General features: G+C 35.1%; 1 long non-coding RNA gene across 1 annotated transcript; it reads right to left on the reverse strand.

The window, feature by feature from the left end:
• Window positions 1–4097: 4097 nt before the first annotated feature.
• LOC127834767 (uncharacterized) lies at window positions 4098–8036 on the reverse strand. Its single transcript, XR_008028118.1, has 4 exons — window positions 7597–8036; window positions 6676–6776; window positions 6359–6466; window positions 4098–4192 (listed from the first exon to the last, which is right to left on the reverse strand). It is a non-coding gene; the product is annotated as an uncharacterized LOC127834767 (long non-coding RNA).
• Window positions 8037–22150: the final 14114 nt, after the last annotated feature.

The raw sequence follows: 22150 nt of genomic DNA on the forward strand, positions 1-22150 counted from the left end.
ACGGTGTAACGTGTACGCGTAATTTTATTTAACATGAGCTTTTAACACCGACTTTTACGTAACTAGATATAGTATGCTAAACTTTGTCGATTTAATAAGCATATGTTCAAAACAGATATGGTGCAGTTTCTATTCACTGTTCTAAGTTTCAGGAAGTGTTTATGCATGTCTTTTTTGCACCTCTGTCTGTGTTGTTTTATGTACTTACATTCTACGTTACAAAGGACGGTATACTGTACGATCTGTATCAATATTATTTATGTACAGTATAAAAATAAAAGATGTAATTTTTTAATTGTCAGTTTAGAAAAAAAACAATGCTAAATTAATCCAGAAAAGTATAACATCGGTTTACTATGTAACGCGCTGCACCACAACAGACGAACGCAAACTGTATTTTACGCTGTTTATTCTTCCACTTTAAACCAGATGCTTTACATCGAGGTCGTGTTATCGATTTATATCTACACAGCGAGCGAATCGAGAGATATTGAAAAATTGAATAGTGGTTGGATTTAAATTGCTCAGGCGTGCAAAATTCAAAGTGTCATTACATAATTTTTACGGAACATTATCGAGAAATGAATTATCTACACAGGTATGTAAATATTATTGCAATCCGTTGTTATTAAGTATCTTATATCGGGGCTTGAATGTTGCGCACAAAATCCTTGCGCAACAATATAGACAAAGAACAAAACATTCCCACCACATAGTTGGTCTTTCACCCTTTGTACGCTCCAAATATTACCCATATAAAAAGTAGCTTAATATTTAAGAGCGTCAAAAATTTGGACTAATGGAACCTGCAGATGGAGTCTTCATCATCAATGAATTTTTCAATAGTTTTTGGGGTCCACCATGGTCAGGCCTCATGCCTACCATGACGCATGATGTATGGTATGATGTCCGTGTAGAGCGAAACGACTAGACCAATGATGAACAATTTGGATTTTTTTCGTGTGTTTTAAGACTAAGGTACCATTATATCACCTTGACCTTTGACCTAGTGACCTGAAAATCAATAGGGGTCATCGATCTGACAGTCATGATCAATGTACTTATGAAGTTTCATGATCCTAGGCCTATGCGTTCTTGAGTTATCATCCAGAAACCATCTGGTGGACGGACTGACGGACAGACATGAGCAAAACAATATGTAAACCTGTGATATTCTACATTCGTATACAGCCTCAGTCACATTAAATGAGGACATTTCAAAAGGCAATTTAAAACCAAGGGTCATTCAAAAAAGGTCAAGTTCAGTGACAAAAAACTTATTCACACAATGGCTGCCAGTACAACTGACAGCCCATATGGGGGGCATGCATGTTTTACAAACAGCCCTTGTTTTAAAAACCATATTCAAAAAATACAATTTTATGCTCTAGCTAGCTTACGTCTGCTTTCTTTATAATGAATTATTGCAGGGCACAGCCATGAGGGCAAAGAGTGATTTTTTTGCCCTGGGAATATTAACTTCACACATTACCCTTCCCAAAAAAGTGTGTCAAATGTAATTTTAATTCGCATTTAATGCATATAAAACGGAGCGGTATTGGCACTGCATTATTCATTTTACCAACTGGATTTTTTGTTCAAATTATTGTGTGTTTTTTTTTGCATTTTTCTCATATGATAATTATGTTTTAAATTTGTTATGGTTCTTGAAAAACATGGCCGCCATGGAGCATGGAAGTTTTCCTTAGATGGCTATATTTAAACCTTTTTAGCACTCTTGTTGCAATGAGGATGTTGGTTCACAATGTGTAACAGGCTTACATCTAAGTTTTGGAAATGAAGCCTTACAAACTTGAATCTAGTAAAAAAGGTCTTAAATTAAATATGACTTCTAAGGAACTACAAATGCCTGAAAATACTATCTAAGTGGTAAAGGGTTAAACTCCCTAGAAATAGGCCTATTATGACCTGAGCACTCACATCAAAGATCTTTGATCTCAGAGGGGCCTCATTGATAAGATAAATAACAGATGGAAATGTTTATGCATACAGATTGGGGATTAGAGCACATGCAGCCATTCAGTAGTGTGTGTGTGTGAATATCAAAGATTATTGCAGTAGTTTGTGTCTGAATATCAAAGATGTGTTTTAAACAGGTTTTATTGTTGTTTCAATGGGAAATATCATAACAAGGTGAGTCTGAAAATTGTTTTGATTGTTTAAAACACTTTGTTCAAAATGTCGCATAATTAGAACTAATTGATGGTAGTAACTCAAAGCTTAGTCTTGCACAAATATCCTGACTAGAATTTATAATTCAGTCAAGTTTATACGCTGCCACCAGTCCATAAATTTGACAAATTGTCTTGTAACTCATTTAACTAGCAAAGCTAGTACAAATTTAAGTCATTTGTTTCTACTACTACAGTTTATTTACATTATATACACACTTTATTTCCAACAAAAGTCAAACATTAGACATTTAGAATATATACATCACCTTAGAAATATGTTAAGTTAAATCTCCTTTTTCTTAGCTGTATTTCTCTAATTTCAATTAATTCCAAAACCTCCCCCCTCTTCAATATAACATCAGGTTTATATACTAAACCCCCTACCTGAACCCTCAGGTTTACCTGATGAACAGTTATGCCACGATTCTTAAACTTAAAAGAGTACCTGAAATTCTACTAAAACATGGACCTGATTCAAAACACAGAAGTGTCAGATATATGTAATGCTGAAGTTTAAAAAAAAAAATTAAATGTTCGAAAATTAAAAAATCCATATATGAAGTTATATTTAAAGAACATACTCATACTATCATCATTTTTGGAAATGGTCCTAAAACATAAGAATTCATTCTTTATACAAGTTTATGCAAATATAAAATAATTGGTAGTGTACATAATGTCTCTTTTCACATACAACATTTGAAAAGTCCAATATTACTTGGAAAGATCATTCTAGCTAGACTTATTTCAATAAAAATTATATATTGTTTTATCTGATGAATGAATCAAATAAGCAATTTAAAAAAAAAATGAAATTAAATCCTGTCACAAACGTAAATCCAATTTGCAGGGAATATTAAGTCCAGTCACACACACAAATAAAATATTTATGCACCTTATTTACAAATAAAACACAAGAAAAAAATCCATATTAAACAAAATTAAATTGTTCATCATTGGTCTAGTCATTTCGGTCCACACGGACATCTTACCATACATCATGCCTACCCATTCATGGTCAAAAATGGGGTCAACAATGGGGCCTAACCATGGTGGACCCCTGGGGGCTAATTACCAGCGACTGCCTCGTCTGGGTGACAGAGGCGGGCCTGATACGCAGGCGAAATTTTTTGTAAATTGTTTCGGAACGCTTTATGTTTTGAAAGTTTCCAGGGTGGTTTCTGAGATCTTAATCCGAAAGTTTTTCAAAGTTTGGTCTTTTTTCTTCACGTTTAGATAGGTGATAAAAAGTTTTTGTTGGTATCGTAGCGTTTTGGTCATGGCATCCAAAACTTCATCATTGTTCTCATTATTTATTATTTCTTATCTATTTGTATTTTCGGTAATTGTCCTTTCTACCTGTACGAAAATGTTTGGGCAGACTGCAACCAGATTATGTGCAGAATAAAATACACAAAATCTGTGTAGAATATGTGCAGAAAATATTTGGTGTCCATTTTAAATGAGTTGAACCAGATTTCTATTTATAGATTTTTTCAATATAAACAAAGAACGAATTCTGTACAGATTTTACGAATTATTTAAATTAAGCAGAATTTGTTTTAGGCAGAAAAAAATCTGGCAGAATTAAATCTGGGGAGAACCAAAATGTGAGAATAGAATTCTGTGCAGAATAAAATCTGTTTAATATTAAATTCTGTACAGAAAATTTTCTGTACAAAAAATGTATCCAGGTAGAAAAAGCAAAATAAACAGACCATCAATAAATAACATTTTTTTTATGAAATTTTAAAATGTAAACAATAAAATGTACACAATGAAATATACTGACAGTACCAATATTTTTGTTGTTGTTGAATTGATCACATTATGACAGGGTAAAAATTAAAAAATCACCCCCTATTTTTAGTCTCAATTAAAACAAGATGATTTCATTTATTTCCTGGAGTAGTCTATTTGGAGTGTCACTGCCTTGTTGAAAGAGGTGTCATCTGGCACTGTTTTGCTGTGGTCTTTGCACCACATCCAGACATAACCTATCGGAAAAAAATAAATGTTTACACATTTACATATTTGTATCATTCCCCAACAAGGGCACCGCATAACAGGTTCCAACGCTCGGCTGCGGGTGCAGTTTTGATTAAATAAAAGCTTGTCAGATATATTTATTTTTTTTAGAGACCACAGTGACCTTGACATTTAACCTAGTGACCCAAAAATAAGTGTGCGTGTAGAACTCATCAAGGTGCATCTACATATGAAGTTTCAAAGTTGTAGGTGGAAGCACTTTGATTTTAGAGCAAAATGTCAAGGTTTAAGCACGTCGGAAAGGCTGACGCTGGACGGCGAGCTGGCTATGACAATACCTCAGGTTTTCTCCGAAAACAGCCGAGCTAAAAAACTGATACATAGTGAAACCAATTTATTCTAACTACTCAGTTTCAAACAGTAATGCCATACCTGTACTAAAGATATCATACATCAAGTGCCAGCCCAACAAAATTCACTTATAGCACAAACATCCAATTGAATTTCAAACCATTGTTTGATTCTAGTATTAATTAGACCCAAAGTTAAAATGCGATCCCAATAGTTTTTTGGTATTTAGTAAATGTTACTTTGACCTTGATCCGACTTAAACTGCAAACAACTAAATTTTCTACGTTTGCATTATTGTTTGATTTTGTTGGATTATTGGCTGTTGTCAACAGCATATCAACAATATGCCTGTCATATCATTAAGTTAACCAACTCAAAGTATCCTGGAATAGCTGGTTTACCAGGACCAAGTGCTTATACCAAACAGTGAAACTAATGTCAGTAAGTTGAGTAACAGACAACTCCACTACTTCATTCAGAGGATTAGGGTGAGAATGGCTGTAAAAAGGATAAAGCTAACACACAATTTGTGTCCAATACCTCCATCCAAGCTAAAGTGAACTTTTTTATGCTCCCCCAAAATTTATTTTGGGGGGAGCATATAGTCGCCGCTTCGTCTGTCCGTCCGTGTGTCCGTCTGTGCACAATTTTTGTCCGGGCTATTTCTCAGCAACTAATGACCGGAATTCAATGAAACTTTATGAGAAGCTTCACTACCAAGAGGAGATGTGTATATTATCAGCGGGTTCTGGTCGGATGATTTTTCACAGAGTTATGGCCCTTTGAAATTTTCCATTAACTGTACATATAGTGCAATTCTTTTCCGGGCTATTTCTCAGCAACTAATGACCAGAATTCAATGAAACTTAATGGGAAGCTTCACTACCAAGAGGACATGTGCATATTATCAGCGGGTTCTGGTCGGATGATTTTTCACAGAGTTATGGCCCTTTGAAATTTTCCATTAACTATACATATAGTGCAATTCCTGTCCGGGCTATTTCTCAGCAACTAATGACCGGAATTCAATGAAACTTTATGGGAAGCTTCATTACCAAGAGGAGATGTGCATATTATCAGCGGGTTCTGGTCGGATGATTTTTCACAGAGTTATGGCCCTTTGAAATTTTCCATTAACTGTACATATAGTGCAATTCTTGTCCGGACTATTTCTCAGCAACTAATGACCGGAATTCAATGAAACTTTGTAGGAAGCTTCACTACCAAGAGGAGATGTGCATATTATCAGCGGGTTCTGGCCGGATGATTTTTCACAGAGTTATGGCCCTTTGAAATTTTCCATTAACTGTACATATAGTGCAATTCTTGTCCGGGCTATTTCTCAGCAACTAATGACGGAATTCAATTAAACTTTATGGGAAGCTTCACTACCAAGAAGAGATGTGCATATTATCAGTGGGTTCTGGCTGAATGATTTTTCACAGAGTTATGGCCTTTTGAAATTTTCTATAAAAAAAAATTTGTCCCCCCAACTACTGTGCCCTCAAGACGTTTCCTTTTATCTGAATATATAGTGCAATATTGTGACAAAAAAAACCTTTGGGGAGCATCACCCGTCTCCGACGGTTTCTTGTTTATTTTTAGTGACACATTTGGGCTCTGTATGCAATCCCTATCTTGGCCTCAATGCAAGGTCATCAATTGAGTCTAGGCAAACTTAAGTTATTGACCAGATATGCCCTACCCGCATTTAATAATCTCATTTTTTATCTTCTTTGAAAACCTGGTCATAAATTTAAATAAAATTCCTACCACTGTTTCATTATGTTAAATACCTAGCAAAAAAACAAGACAAAATGTACCTTTGCAGGCAGAAATGATGACGGCATCAAGCACAGGCTTTATGTCATGCTTGTTCCCCGCCAGAACCTGACCTCTTGACCGTTCTTGTGTCTCCCTCGGATTTATGGCTGTTTAAAAATAAATGAAAGCACTTCATTCGACTTAACTAAAAAATATATTGTAAGACAGAAGTTGATCTAAATCAAAATCTGTGAACATTGCTAATCAAATGTTAATAATGTATGCTTTATGATGATACAATCAATGTTTATGTCTTGAAAAGACTAATAAAAAAAGACTTTTATGAAAAAAACTTTTACTTTAATACCTTACATACCCGGAACTAAGTTTCACCATCAGGTAAAAGGCAGCACTGCAAAACTTGCGCATTCCAAATCTTTTTATTGTGGTTGGATAATGTTCCATCAGTTGAACCATCTGGAAAATTATAATCATTTATCTTTTTTAACTTGCCTGCTAATGCAAATAAAATGAGGGTCAAAGGAAAATATTGAGCTTACCAGTACCTAAGAGCCAAAGTTAAACTCAATTGATTTGTGCAGTTTGTCACTTGTGTTCAGAAGATTTCATTATAGCAATACAAGGAAGAATTACCTTGGTGTCTATGTTTTTGTATGTATAGGAACCATTTCCTAACTTGGCGTATTACCATTAAAACAAATGTTGTTGTTTTTTTAAGATTAGCAAAAGTGCTATTATTTGAAAAAAATGTTCAAAACAAGTTTCATAAAGATTTCTTGTTTCATAAAGATTTGACATTAAATATTTCCACAACAGTGTTTACATGGTAAATGTTTGAGGCACAATGGATAAAAGGCAATCACAAAAGCTTACAATAAGAACAACCTTGTGCTCAGGTGATCTAAAAGCCTCCTTAAAAGATCTTATATATACATACATAGACTGACATCATATAGCTCACCATGAGCATTTAGTGCTAAGGTGACTTAAAAAAAAAGTTCTGCTCAATAACTTGAGTTTGGATTGCGATACTGCATATATCATGTGTATGCAGATTCATTGCTTACATACAGACCTAGCATAGGAATTCATTCGGGGACCAGTCGTTTCAAGGTCAAGGTCATTGTTTCAAAAACTAGGAAACTATGATTTATGCTTTTTAAGTTGAATATGCACAACCAAAGTTTCAATTTTAAACAAATTTACAAACAAAGCCAAATACTGTCAACAGATTAAATACATATTTTGATGAAAGAAAAAGCAAATTTTAACATACCTCTGGTAATAATAATTCTTTCCTCATCGTCTTCTGCGCCCCATTTCATGGAACATTTTGATTTTCGCTTGAAAACTTCGAATGTCAAGTCTCTGAGATTTTGTCGCACACTTACAAGTGTACTATCCTTTTCAAAGTAGACTAAACCACCTTTTTAAAGTAGACTAAACCAAACATCTTTAAAACCATATATATTACAACACTTTAATAATGTTATGTCTTAATTTCTTAATTGTTCCTATTTATAATGGTATTTTTATTTTTTGTCACAAAATTTGTTATGTTAAAGCACTGGCATTCAAATGAATATTTTCATAAAACGAGAGCCAAGTAAAGTAAATGTGCTGAAATAGGAGTAAATTTATCACACCTGACGCTGGTGTTTGGGTAAACTTGGGTAATTGGATCTCTCTCTATCTTGGATATCATTGAAAATGTCACTGCTGACAAACAGCAGACAAAATGTCCTAGCAATTTTCAATATTTTGGGACAATTTATCCAGCAATAAGCAAAGAATAAAAACTTTGTAAAAAAAAAACAAACCTTATTTCACTCCATTGTAGATTTTTCTTGAAGCCTGTTGGATTAAATTGTAACTTTCTATGTTCTTTATGGTATGAACAATAGATACTGCTGTTTGTTTTTTTTGCTAATAATATGCTGTATTTTTTGGTCATTTTAACTATTGTATGAATTGAACATAACTGTTAGTTTTCGGTGAATAGAGAAATGTTTCCTGCAATAAACAATAAGAAACTGAAATCAGAAGTCTGTTTCTTAAATTTTTACAAGTCCCAATTTGAAATGTTGAATCTAAATTTTTTCTAAGTCCAACATTCTGCCTCATGTTTCTACCAAGTACAGAAATTCTGCCTGGCTAAAATGCAAAGTGCTAAAAATCTGTCTTGTAAAAATTATAAGTGTTAAAATTCTGTCTTGTGTAATAACCTTTACAGATAAAATTCTGCTTCATTGTAATTCTGCTTAGAAAATCTGTACAGATTTCAAGGTATATTCTGTGTCTGTGTCCTCTTTGTACAGAAAAAATGAATTCTGTCTTGATTCTGGGCAGATTTTGTACAGACTCTATACAGAATTTGCATAGAATTTTCGTACAGGTAGTTTCTGGATTTTGGCACAGCAGCATGCAACCTTCCATTTTCTCGTCTTGCACTGGCGTCCTGGCGCGCTAACGTAAATCTGGCGGGGCTGGAATACTAGTAGACAAACTAGTGGATGGCCCGGTTTTCTCCAATTTGAATCCAGGATACTGATCTAATGAACGATTGGATAGAAGGTAGGGCGCCGCTGTAAACTGACTTCCTGTGTGCCACATGTATGGTGACGTAGATGTATATAAGCCATTGGTATACTGCAAAGTACTTGTAGGAATTGATTTTGTTTCATTATCCGAGTTTCATTATTCTAGCAGTTATCTCCAAGAGAATTCACATTTTCTGGTGATGGCGATATTGGAGCCAGTTCAACTTGAACTTTGTCCTTCAGTTTATCTTCTTTGATAGCATGACCTTTGTACTAGTTCCTTCTACCTGCGTAGAACTTAGATTTTCTTGATCGTTTTCCATATTGACTTAATTTTCTATGCTTGAAACTATGTCCACAAATTCAAAGTGTGTTACACTGGGAGAGTAAATTAAATATCCTTTTTCTTCTTCCGTAAATTTTGAACTTGTGAATCCAAAATATTCACTGTTTGGCTTATTAAAGTATTCCTGCCTTTTAGTTTGTATGTCAAAACTGGCAGCTACTGCCTGTCTTTTATGTCTTTCAGAGAATGTATGTTGTAGAAGTCTAAGTATTGTTTCAAACCTTATTTAACAGTTAATGCAGCTATAAAATCCAAAGTAGTACGGCAAATAATTCAAATAATGTCTCCTGAACTTTTGTACCGTTTCAACCTTTTTCCTCTATATGAAGTTGGTACAGGAAAAAGGCACCATTCCCAATGCGACCATTTTTCCCAATTGCAAGATTAAAAATACTCAATTCACGTAAAAAATTCCCAATTCATATGGAAAAAAACGGCGATATGTACTCTTTCGTTTTGCCACTACAAACGAGTGAAGCTCAAATTAGTGATTGTTTACCATCAGGGGAAGTAATCGCTGCAAGCTTTTGATTGTTTCCTGTTGTCTGATAAAATACTCATGTGTGCAAGACCAGCCATAATTCGAAGTACTATCGTAAGAAAATAAACAAAACAACTGTCCTTAAAATGCAGTCTTTTCAGTAGGTATGGTTTTAAATCAGATTCACGACCATCGACTTCAACGGCACAGGTAGATACTGATAATGCTAATCCTGAGGTTGAACCCAGTGTACTGTTAGACATTGATGCATTATCGATGGCTGAGTCTAAGTCTATTTTCGGTCACTGTCTAAGGAAAGTTGTGGTTAGGTTACACTATTTCCCATTCACATAGGGTTCCATAATAAAACTGATAACTTTCAAAGCTTGTTCATGCTTTTCCGACATATCAATTTTTTCGAACCTGGTATCATTTCAAAGATGGATCTGTCCTCTTACAATCATTGCAATCAAAAACATACCGTCTTGTAACTTCTAAGAAAGTAAATTGCTGTTGAATGCGTCCACAGTAGAAAACATTTTTTCGGATTCCTTATTTCAACAAAAGACCCACACAATAGAAAACACACCCTCAAAAGTTCATCTTTCAAGTTAGCTTCTAATCCAAGGCTTTAAAGTACTCCATACACATACAGGTTATTAGAAATAACCACAAAAGACATGTCTTAACCCTTAACCTGCTATGTAAGCTGTAACTGATAAGCCTCCTTACTGCTGAATTAATTCCTATAATAGAGGCTGAAATGGGTGGTCAATTTCAAAAGGCTGTATTTAATTTATTACAAGAGATAAGTATATAAAACCTATATTTTTCTTATTTCTCATTGATTGTAGATTATGATGGTACTTTTAAAATTTTGATTTTTCAATTTTTTTTACCTGTACAGAAATTGTAAGAAAAACAGTAACGTTCAGTATCTTTTTATTTCTTTGTCATTTTTAAGCAATTTATCATGAAATCAAATTTATTTGTTTGTCACAAATATTTGTTTTCAATAAAACATTCATTTCACATATCATTTTTTCATACTATAAACATTACGAGTACAGGTGATGATTACAGGTAATAATCACAAAAAAACACGTTTTTTCACCAGCATAAGACCAGCTCAAGGTCATCACTGTTTTTCAACAACAAGACAGTCTTTTTAGCCCAAATTGTAAGGCTATAATTGCCTGTTGTTCTACCAAGTCTGGTTCAAGGTGGCCAACCAAAATATTTTGGTAGTTGATATTAAAATAAAATTGCATATAGATACTTTAATTTTATTTCATTTTTACATACGGTGGTCCTGTAAATCCATCTATTAAAAAATGTTGGCCTAAATGGCTTTTATTTAAGAAGAGAAAAATAATTCTGTAGAAATAGGCACTACAGTACAGCCAAAGCGGCACAAACATAATCGGCGGCTACGCCACAGCCAGATTATTAGTCCGCGGCGGCCGAATCGTGTGTTCACGCGGCGTATCGCCGTGGCATTCGGCATCAATCCGCGCAACGACGCCGAGTCTGTATTAACCTCGCGTACTTTCGCGGAGTAAATCCGCCGCATACGTACGCGGCGGATCGAGTGAAAAGATATCCACCTACATGTACATACATGTATGTGTAGCATAGAATTAATTACGCGCAACTGTTTATGTTTCGTTCGATTATCATTGTTAAATTTGTAATCCGAAACACACTTCCGAATTTTAATGCTAACGCGTCCTTTGGCAAATTCTAGCGTCAAATAAACAGTGCAAAAATATCCTTTGTTTCATAAAAAGCGCGCGAAAATTATGCAGACATGTAGAACGTCGTTTGGAAAGTTTGGGTGTATTTTGTGTTGTATTTACATGAACATCACGTCAGGCGTAAATCGTGTGTTCAGTGGAGAAAAAAAACGCCCCGATTAGACGTTATTTCATCATCTCTATAAATAGTAACAAATGCCAAAATGTATTTGAAACTTAAGGAAATATCGAGAATGTTTGTGTATCGTAAATATTTACCAGCATTTGCTTTAAAACTGGAATATACGGGATTATCGGGTAATTAGTAGCGATATTAACTGTATAATATGAACAAAATAAAATGTGTATATATACGCATATTCAAACAATAGTTATAAAAAGCTGATAATTAACAAAACTACAAATACGTCGTCACCGTCTTGATTATTGATGTGGCTTCAAACTGCTATTTTTCTCAGCTAATATATAATATCGGAATCAACATGCAATTAATTTATAATTCAACCATATGCTGGAGCCTTGACCACTTGTATGTGCGAAAACATAATTACGTGACCTTGTTTATGTGTGAAATACATACGCCACGGGCGGGAAACAAACTTAATAATTGGCCAGACACATTAACTACGCTTACATTTATATACTAATACAATCCGCGCACAATTAATTTATTATGATTTTAATTATTATTATAATTGTTCTTTCATAATTTATTAACTACATGTCACTAATAATTTTAAAAAGATTTTTTATTTCATGATGCGAATCGACTCGGCATCATGTCGCGGATCGAGGCATGCCTCAGCGGACAGATGCGAAGTTTCGCGGCGAAATTCTACTTGCCGCCGCATACTGACGCGGCTTCAACGCCTGACGCGGCATCGACTCGTTTCGCCTTGCCGCCGCGGATCGCGAAATACGTTTGTTCCGCTTTGGCTGTACTGTACTTTCGAATGGGCCACAGAGGGATACACAATGATTTAGTGTGATGTAGCCTTGTGGAATTTGAGCCCAAATTAGACTGAAGTTGAACCAAGTACCATACAAAAAAATAAAAAGATTGATACGAAGTATGAGCTACACTTTGATAGGTTGTATTACAGTAGCAGATCAGACAATAACCTATAAAAGTTATTGTTGTGCAATGTATAAAATAAATATTTTAACTAGATGGTAAGTATGAGTGCTGTTGTTTAATTGAAGAATGATAGTCTAATCTTATTCCTTGAATATGTAACATATACAAGAGCACACCTGAAGGTCCATAGAAATATAAGTCATGGTCAATCTTTTATGCATTCGGTTTCTTGACATCTGAAGGATTTATGGTACCTGAGCAGTATCACAATTTGTTTCAGCTTAACCAGATTTCTCAGGTACCATATGTATTATCATAATCCAATCATTGGTAATGCTCTGTATCAGTTGATAGTAATTGAATCTTTCAGGAGAAACAATAGACCCCCTTTGCCAATAGTGTCATTTCTTCAAGCCCTATAGAATTTTGTCAGTTTGCGATTTCTCACGCTTCTTCTAAGAGTTCTAAGAGAACCTTTATTATCATCTTCTACCAGTGACTGATGAGTCTTTACTGTATACACTTGTTATTGTTCTGTTGTTTACAGCTGTCTAATTGTTGTTTGATAGGTGGAGCTGTTCCTATTGACCTAGTTTCATTTTCAGTGCATATGTCTAGTCCGGTATAATATTACTGTTATATGGCTTCAGTGTATCATGATGCACAATGTTTGGTTTCTTCACATTGACTTGATCTGGAATAATAAGTCCAAAAATTTTCAAGTTATCACTAAAGGTCTTTGCCATATTATTGGTTCTAATTTCTTTGATGGCCCCACAGTTTTAAACACAGTTTTAAACAGTACACCAAATGTCCAACTTTATAAGAATTTGTGTTTTATCTTGAGTCATAATCCCATTTCTGTCTTTTAATTGTTGATTTAGGGAATTGTCTTGCTAAAGAATAGCTATTTTGTAGTTTAGATTTCAAACTCTCCACATATACTGATTCTTTTTCACAATTTTGTGATTTGGGGAAACATCAGTATTGAAGTTAAATTGGCAAAGTTACTTCCCTTCCAAACATGAGATAATTTGGACTATGTCCTCCCAAAAACTAGTCAGACTAGCAGTCTAGGTACCGGGTAGTCAGACTTTCTGATCTTCTCCTGAAGTATCACAGACGTAGCCGAAGCCTGTGCATGAGACTTACGCACAGCGTAAAATCTGTTGCTGGTTGCAAGGGAGTGGTTGAGTAGATTGGCGATGGAGCTTGCCTCTGTTTCACCCAAACTCTTTCTCCCCCAGTGGTAAATTTCCTTCCCTCAGTGGTAAATTTTCTTAACTTTGTCATGGTGAACTCTGATGGCAGTTTGGCACTGAAATAGCAAAATAGCATGGGCATTGTTAACACATGGGCATTTACTACATTTCTGTTCAACAAAAAGATATATCGTATTATTTACATTTACTTACATTTTCCAGGCTTTCTTGACATAATTGTTCACCGACAACAAACTTACTGGACTCCCATCTGGGTTCTTATTAAGGTAGCCGTTGTTGGAGTTGCTGCCAAACAACACGGGCAATTCATATAAATAGCAGAGCTCCATTTTGTGCGTTTCAGCAGAGACGGTAAATACTGCTGCACCGTAGGAATCTGATGTCTTATGCTTTTCAATAGCATATGTGTAATATTGCCCGTCATTCAGTGGCCTTGCAAGTGTTACATCTTTGGACTGAAATGAAACAAAATGGCTGTATTCATAATTTAGCACATGTTGTTTTAATTTCTACTTTATTCAATACACATTCACGAATAATTCATAATTTTGAAAAGTGATAAGTTCCTGACAATTGCAGATTCTTCCGTATATATCCTTGTAAGCGTTATTCATACTTAACATTATAAAACTGTCTTATCAATAGCTTACTTTCAGAAACTGAAGGGTGCTGGCTCTGGCCCTGTTTCCTACTGCCATACATATCATCAGAATTCCGGTGGCATCCTTCCAATTTGGTCTGGGATTGTCGGTAAAATTCTTCCACTTTGCAGACACTACGTGTGATGTCAGGAACGACGGGATGTCCTGAAATATTCAAGGAATGTTATTCTTGATTTGAATTTTTTTTTATATAATTAGAAAAAAGTAGCCCAGTTGATTACAGTACTTAATTAACTAAAATTACCGCAACATCAAGGAGCGTCTCCTCGTCTTGGAGATTTCTCTCCATGACCCTCTGTTGCTTTTCCTTATTTACGGTCGTCGCAAGACCGCCAATCACAATGAGGATTCCCTCCGCTTTCAATGCCTCCATGTGCTGGGCAGAGACACACCAGCGGAAGAAATCCTTCAAAGCCGCCAAGACCCTGATCACTGTCCACCTCTCCCACACACAGGATATTTCTTCCTCGTTGGAGGCGACGCTGGCCTGAGTAACGACTGCCATTCCTAGCCGTTTGTAATCACATGAGGCCAAATACCTTTTGACATAGGAAACATCTTGGCCAAAATGTTCTCCTTTTTTGCCTCCTACCCTGGAACTTCTAAATTTTTTCCAGTCCTTCAGTTCTTCAACTGTGAACACAATATTGCAAATTATTGATACATATTTCATTCACAAACAAAACAGTTTTAACAAAATTAAACATAAAACCGGAATTTTTTACTAATTCATTACAACTTACACAATTTGAATCCCTATAGAAGGCACGGGGCAGATTTCAGCATTACCATATCTTCAGGGCCCATGATACGCTCTTCGGACTCACTGAAATAGTGCATGGTATGATAAACATAGTAAATAACAAATTAACGATTTAAAGTGCTAAATGTAATTTATATCTATATCTCATATTCTTATATTAACATATATATTTAACAATACATAAGCTATTAAAATCACCACAAATTCATGTAATATAAAATGATGAGGACTTAGTCATTTAATATATAATTTAAATTATTTACATTATGTCAGTGACAAGAAATTCACTTACTCAACATCAACAAAGTCCCTGTTGACTTTCCTCTGTTGTATGGGTTTGAGTCTGTCAAACCCATAGAGCATGACCTGGTCAAAACCCTCGTCCCCTGGATTCATTTTGTGGATCAAGCTCCCAAGATGCTTCGCCTTGGAACTGACCACAGCACCATGGCATTGCACCTATTTTGTGAGAAACAATGGCTATGCTGTGAAATGGAGGAGGGTGGGTAAAACAAAACATCCTTGATGGAAATTGCGCGCAAACTGCCAAACAGAATCAGTGGGTCAAGCCAGTAATTAATTATCACTTGACTGATAAGACCACGTTTAGGAACTAGCATTTGAAGTTCCATGTGGAGTATGTTCCCCACTTAAAGCAATGTTCGGCTTGGAGTGATAATCAAAGTTCATCACACTATTCCATTCAAAAGACTCGGCAAATTCAAATATTTGGGTCGTGTATGCGAGATAAAATTCCACATCGCTTCTTTCAATTTCATTCACTGTCAGAAAGTGGTTTAGGACGCGCATATTCGCAGCCCCCATTCTTTCATTTGAATTCCTAAAAAAGGATGCTCATCTTCTGTTTTGAAGACTATCGTTTGAGTGCAAAACAAATTCTTTTCTGTTATTCTTCTTCCGTCGCTTGCTTTTCTCTGACAGGAACTGTGTTATGTACACTACCTTTTTTAACCCCCGCCATAGGCGGAGGGATATTGTTTTGGCGTTGTCCGTCTTTCAGTCCGTCTTTCCATCTGTCCAGAGCCATATCTTGGAAGTGCTTTGGGCGGATTTCATTGAAACTTGGTATGTGTATATATATGGATAGGAGGATGATGCACGCCAAATGGTATTATACACCATCTGTTAATAACAGAGTTATGGCCCTTTGTATCTTGAAAAAATGCTTTTTTTGTGTGTCCGGAGCCATATCTTGGAAATGCTTTGGCCGATTTCATTGAAACTTGGGATGAGTATATATATATATATATATATATATGGATAAGAGGATGATGCACACCAAATGGCATTGTACACCTTCTGTTAATAACGGAGTTATGGCCCTTTGTATCTTAAAAAAATGCTTTTTTGAGTGTCAAATATAACACTTTTGTGTCCGGAGCATATTGGCGGCGGATATCAATTCAACGAATTTGCTTGTTGTTTCAGCTTTCATGGTGAGGATTGATATCGGATCCATAGAGCTCATTATGCCTATCACTGTGCCTTTCTTTTGAACGTTTGCATCGAGCAACTTACCAGCACCATCAAGAGTCGCCTCGTTTCGCTCTTCTTTATCCTTGTGTTGCTTGCCCGCAGCATCACAACACTCGCTCTGTTGCCATTTTCTGATGTGTTGAAGGATCACCTTTGTACTACCAAGCAGTAACCCTAAGCCTTTAAGGTTGATTTTTTCTTATTTACACAATATTCCTTTTGATGTCAGTTCCTCCTAGCGTAATATTTGCAACATTTACGAGGCAAATTAAGTTCTGCAATCCACGCTTCAAAGTTAAAGTCACCGGTGGCTTCAATTTTGTATTCCTTCTTTTAACAACAATGATATATGTAAAATTAATTTATCCGTTATAAACTGACAAAAGCATAAAGACACAAAGAGCAGCAAAAATAAAACAAAGCATCCTTGATGGAAATTGCGCGCAAACTGCCAAACGGAATCAGTAATTAATTATCACGTGACTGATAAGACCACACTGAGGCCCTCGAAAGGGGCAGCAGGTTTGTTAATCTTTCCTCTAAATATATTAAGGAACCATAAGTATGCTAATAATTTCTAAATCCAAAATCTTTTTTTTTGTCCCCCACCACTATAGTGGGGGACATATTGTTTTTGACCTGTCTGTTGGTTTGTTTGTTTGTTTGCCCCAACTTTAGCATTTGCCATAACTTTTGCAATATTGAAGATATAGCAACTTCATATTTGGAATGCATGTGTACCTCATGGAGCTGCACATTTTGAATGGTGAAAGGTCAAGGTCATCCTTCAAGGTCAAAGGTCAAATATATGGGTCAAAATCGCTCATTAAATGTACACTTTTGCAATATTGAAGCTAGCAACTTGATATTTAGCATGCATGTGTATCTCGTGGAGCTGCACATTTTGAGTGGTGAAAGGTCAAGGTCATCCTTCAAGGTCATAGGTCATATATATGGGGACATAGTGTTTCACAAACACATCGCTTGTTTTTTTAATGGATGTAGCTTAAGTTCGCTGAAACATATTTTAATTAAACAGACGACATCACTTTGCTCTTAATTACACGATTATTAATTGCAATTTTAGCTAAAGTATCTTTGCTTCCACAAGTCAAAATTATACATTTGTGAGAGAGTGCATTTCAAATTTTTACAAATACAAATATTTTAGTTCTGTTTCTGACTTATGTTTAATGTATGAACGAAATAACATTTAATAAAGGTCAAAGGTCAATTCAGAGATGTTTATGCTGCAGAATGTTGCCCGTGTGTTAATTTGGGAAATGAAAAATAATTTCTAGTCATTTTAAAGAATGCATTGAAATAAAGCACAATCCAAGTCGTCATATGTGGAACAATGTGGATTTGTCCATGTGTGTCTTGCTTGTTATAATAAATGTGTGTGTGTGCATGGAATAATGGAGGTTTGTCCATGTGTGCATACTTTTTTTAAAGTTTTTCTAGGGATGAAAATTAAAGAAACAAGTGGAAAACAGAGAAAAGGATTAAATCAAAGTTGCTTTTAAGTTTTGACCTTATTGTCTGGCTATCAAGGGCAACATTATACCAGTAGTTATTGTCAATTTAAATTTGTACATTTTTGAGATTGCTTTTTGCTTTAAGCTAGGTATTATGTCTTCAACGTGTTCTACACACACCTTGTTGAGGATTAATTGACAAATTGTCATTTTGTCATAAGCTTTGTCAGAGGGGGTAATCACGTGACAAACAAGATGGCGACGTCCATGCCGAGGCAGGTATTTTTCGTCGTTTTATACCCTTTATTACTGGTATTATTATTTTTATTCCGCCCAATTTCCAGCCATATTAGAAAGAAAGTTACTGACTTTTATTTCTAAGTAATATTCGCTCTATATCTCGACTTTTCTCGGTGCACAATTTTTAAGCGGGATGACCTAATTAGCGCTCCACTAAGAAAATTTGCACCGAGTAAAGTCAAGATATAGAGCAAATTTAAATACAAAATAAACGCTTATCACCTTTTTAATGATATGGCTGGAAAGTGAGCGTCATTAAAAAAAATTAACAGAAGTAATAAAAGGTATAAAACGGCGATAAATAACTGTATTGGTATGGACGTCGCCATCTTGACTATCACGTGATTACCCCCTCTGTTTGTGGAACATAGATAATGGATATTTGTATTTACTTACGTGTATAATCTCACCTGAGCTTTAAGTCATCATCTGTTTAGGACTGTGTGTTCAATTTCTAAAAATTACATCATCATTTTCTGACATGAATTAGCTTGTAAAACATAAATTCCACTACCTCCCCAATTTTACATTTGAAAATATGCTTTCTTTAGATTGTGGTATGATTAGTTCTGACAAAAGGTTTTATACAAATGGTGTCTATACAAGGTTCTCTGGCCAAGTGGAACAAGTAAATAAACTTTGGAAGTTCTGAAAGTCATCCCTCTTCTAAACCACGTCAACCCTTACATTGAGTTGTTCATACTATCCATGATTGTGCCTTCAGTTTGCTTTCTATTTATAAGTCTTTTTCTCGCTGTCATCTGTTGTTAAACTTTGTTGTTTGGCTAGTCCTCTCTTGGATACTAGTACAACACTGATTTCACAGTCTTTTAGACACAAATTAAAATCATGACACGATTTTCAACTGCCTTTCTCAGTATCCCAGTAAATCCCAGTAAATCCCAAGTTGTTGACACTGTTGTTTCCCCCTTTCCATGTAGATTCTTGTCATAAGTGAATAATTTACCTTATTTTTATATTACCTTTTGTTTTACATTACTTCAATTGATTATAAAAGTTGTTTACTTCTATATAAATGTATGTTCCAATGATTTAATTGATAGCTCATAGACAATTTTAGAACAGTTTTGACTCATAAATCACAAAAAAATAGTGTGAATTGTAAATAGTACCGACTCTAACTATATACAGTACAGCCAATGCGGAACAAACATAATCCTCGGTCACGCCAAGGCAAGAATTGTTAGTATGCGGCGGACGCACCGTGTGTTCACGCGGTGTATTACCGAGGCACTCAGCATCGATCCGTGCAACGACGCCGAGTCTATATTAACCTCGCGTACTTTCCCGGAGTAAATCCGCTGCGTACGTAAGCGGCGGATCATGTGAAATGATATACACCTGCATATACATTTGTGTAGTGTAGAAACCTAGATTAACGCTTCTTTTATAGTTACTTTCACGTTTTAATAATCGATATGGGACGTAATGTGCTTTAACAAATAATCATTAATTTAATTACGCACAATTTTAATGTTTCGTTCGATTCTCAAATGGGAATTATTAAATTTGTTTTCCGAAACACGCTTGAGTTTTAATGCTAATGCGACATTAACAAATTCTAGCATCAAATAAACAGTGCTAAAATATCCTTATCCTTTGTCTCCATAAAAAGCATGCGAAAATTATGCAGTTTGGGTGTATTTTTGTGTAGTATAAAAACATGTACATCACGTCAGGCGTTTACGCGTGTTTAGTGGAACAAATCTGCCCCGATTGTACGTTATTTCATCACATCTTTAAATAGTAACAAATGCCAAAAGGTATTTGATACTTAAGAATAATTGCGAATGTTTGTGTGTCTTGAGCACTTTTATCGTAAATATTTACCGGAATTTGCTTTAAAACTGGAATATACGGGATTATCAGGTTATGATTATAACGATATTGACTGTATAATGTAGACTTTATATATGCATAGTCAAACAATAGTTATACTAAGCTGATAATTAACAAAACAACAATTAAGTGTTGATTATTGATGTGGCTTCAAACTGCTAATTGTCTCAGCTAAAATTTAATAGCAAAAACAACAAACAATTATAAAGCCACCATCTGCTGGAGCCTTGACCACTCGTAGGTGCGAAAACAGCTGCCTGGTCTTCTTGATGTCTCGATATGAAAGGGAAAATACTTGTACATAATTACGTGACCTTGTTTATGTGTGAAATACATACACTACATGCAGGAAACAAACTTACTTGGCCAGACTCATTAAATATGCTTATATGCTAATACATGTTGTTGTAAAAATAAAACCCAAAACAAATATGTTTGTTGATTGTTTAATATAAATACAATAATCATACGGCGCAATAAACGCACACAAAGTAACTTAAAAGAACTTTAGCTGATTCTAAAAATGACAATGGTAAATGATTATTGCAATTTTATTAATACATGCCCGTGATAACCGTGTGTTGCATTCTTTTAAAATAATTATAATTTCTGTCCGGATTACAGCAATTTCTTTAGAAACGGGAATTAAATCACTTTAAAAAAAATGTAGCATGAACAGTATAATACAACATAACTTGCACTCAATAAGAAAAAAAATCAAATATTTACGCATGAAATAAAAAATATGAATAATTTCAAAACATTTCCAAAACATGGCATATTGTCCTGATGCTACCTTGCAATCATATTTCCAATTGAAGCAACAATAAAACCTTTTTAGATTTAAAAAAATGTAAAGTCTTTTTTATTCTTGCTAGTCTGATGGAATGACAGCGCATGATGTCATTAATAAATGTTAAGGAAAGTTTAGGTGACTGGAGAAGATTTTGCTATAGTCCCCCTTCAGGCAAACCCCTGATTCTTTGGAACACTTCTTCTTTTGAGCATGCTATAAGAAAAAGAAATCAAATGTTTACGCATGAAACAAAAAATATGAATAATTTTGAAACATTTCCAAAACAAGGCATATTGTCCTGATGCTACCTTGCAATCATATTTCCAATTGAAGCAACAACAAAACCTGTTTAGATTTTAAAATGTAAGTATTTTCATGCCCCTGGAGAAGGGCATATAGTGATCTCACTGTCCGTCACATTTTGCGTTTAGGTTTCGAAAAATGCTCATAACTTCTATGTCGCTTCAGATTTCATATTTGGCATGCATGTGTATATGGACAAGGCCTTTCCATACGCACACACATTTTTACCCCTGTGACCTTGATCTTTAACTTAGGGTCCGTGTTTAGGTTTCGAAATCTGTGTTTAGGCTTCGAAAAAAGCTCATAACTTCAATCAAGCGTTTATAGGGGGCATAAGTCATCCTATGGTGACAGCTCTTGTTTATTCCTGTGAGTCTAATGCATGATGTCATCAATAAATGTTAAGGAAAGTTTTGGTGACTGGTGGAGATTTTGCTATAGTCCCCCTTTAAGCAAACCCCTGATTCTTTGGAACACTTCTTCTTTTGAGCATGCAATAAGAAAAAAAATCAAATATTAACGCATGAAATTAAAAATATTACTTATTTCGAAACATTTCCAAAACATGGCATATTGTTCTGATGCTTGCTTGCAATCATATTTCTAATTGAAGCAACAATAAAACCTGTGTAAAACTGAAGTCTTGATTATCATGCCAGTCTAATGGAATAACAGCGTGTGATGTCACTAATAAAGTTCAGAGGAAGTTATCTGAGTGGGGAAGTGTTTTTTTATTAAGTCACCCT

The sequence above is a fragment of the Dreissena polymorpha genome, chromosome 6 (genome assembly GCF_020536995.1).
Source record: "Dreissena polymorpha isolate Duluth1 chromosome 6, UMN_Dpol_1.0, whole genome shotgun sequence".
Classification (NCBI taxonomy): domain Eukaryota; kingdom Metazoa; phylum Mollusca; class Bivalvia; order Myida; family Dreissenidae; genus Dreissena; species Dreissena polymorpha.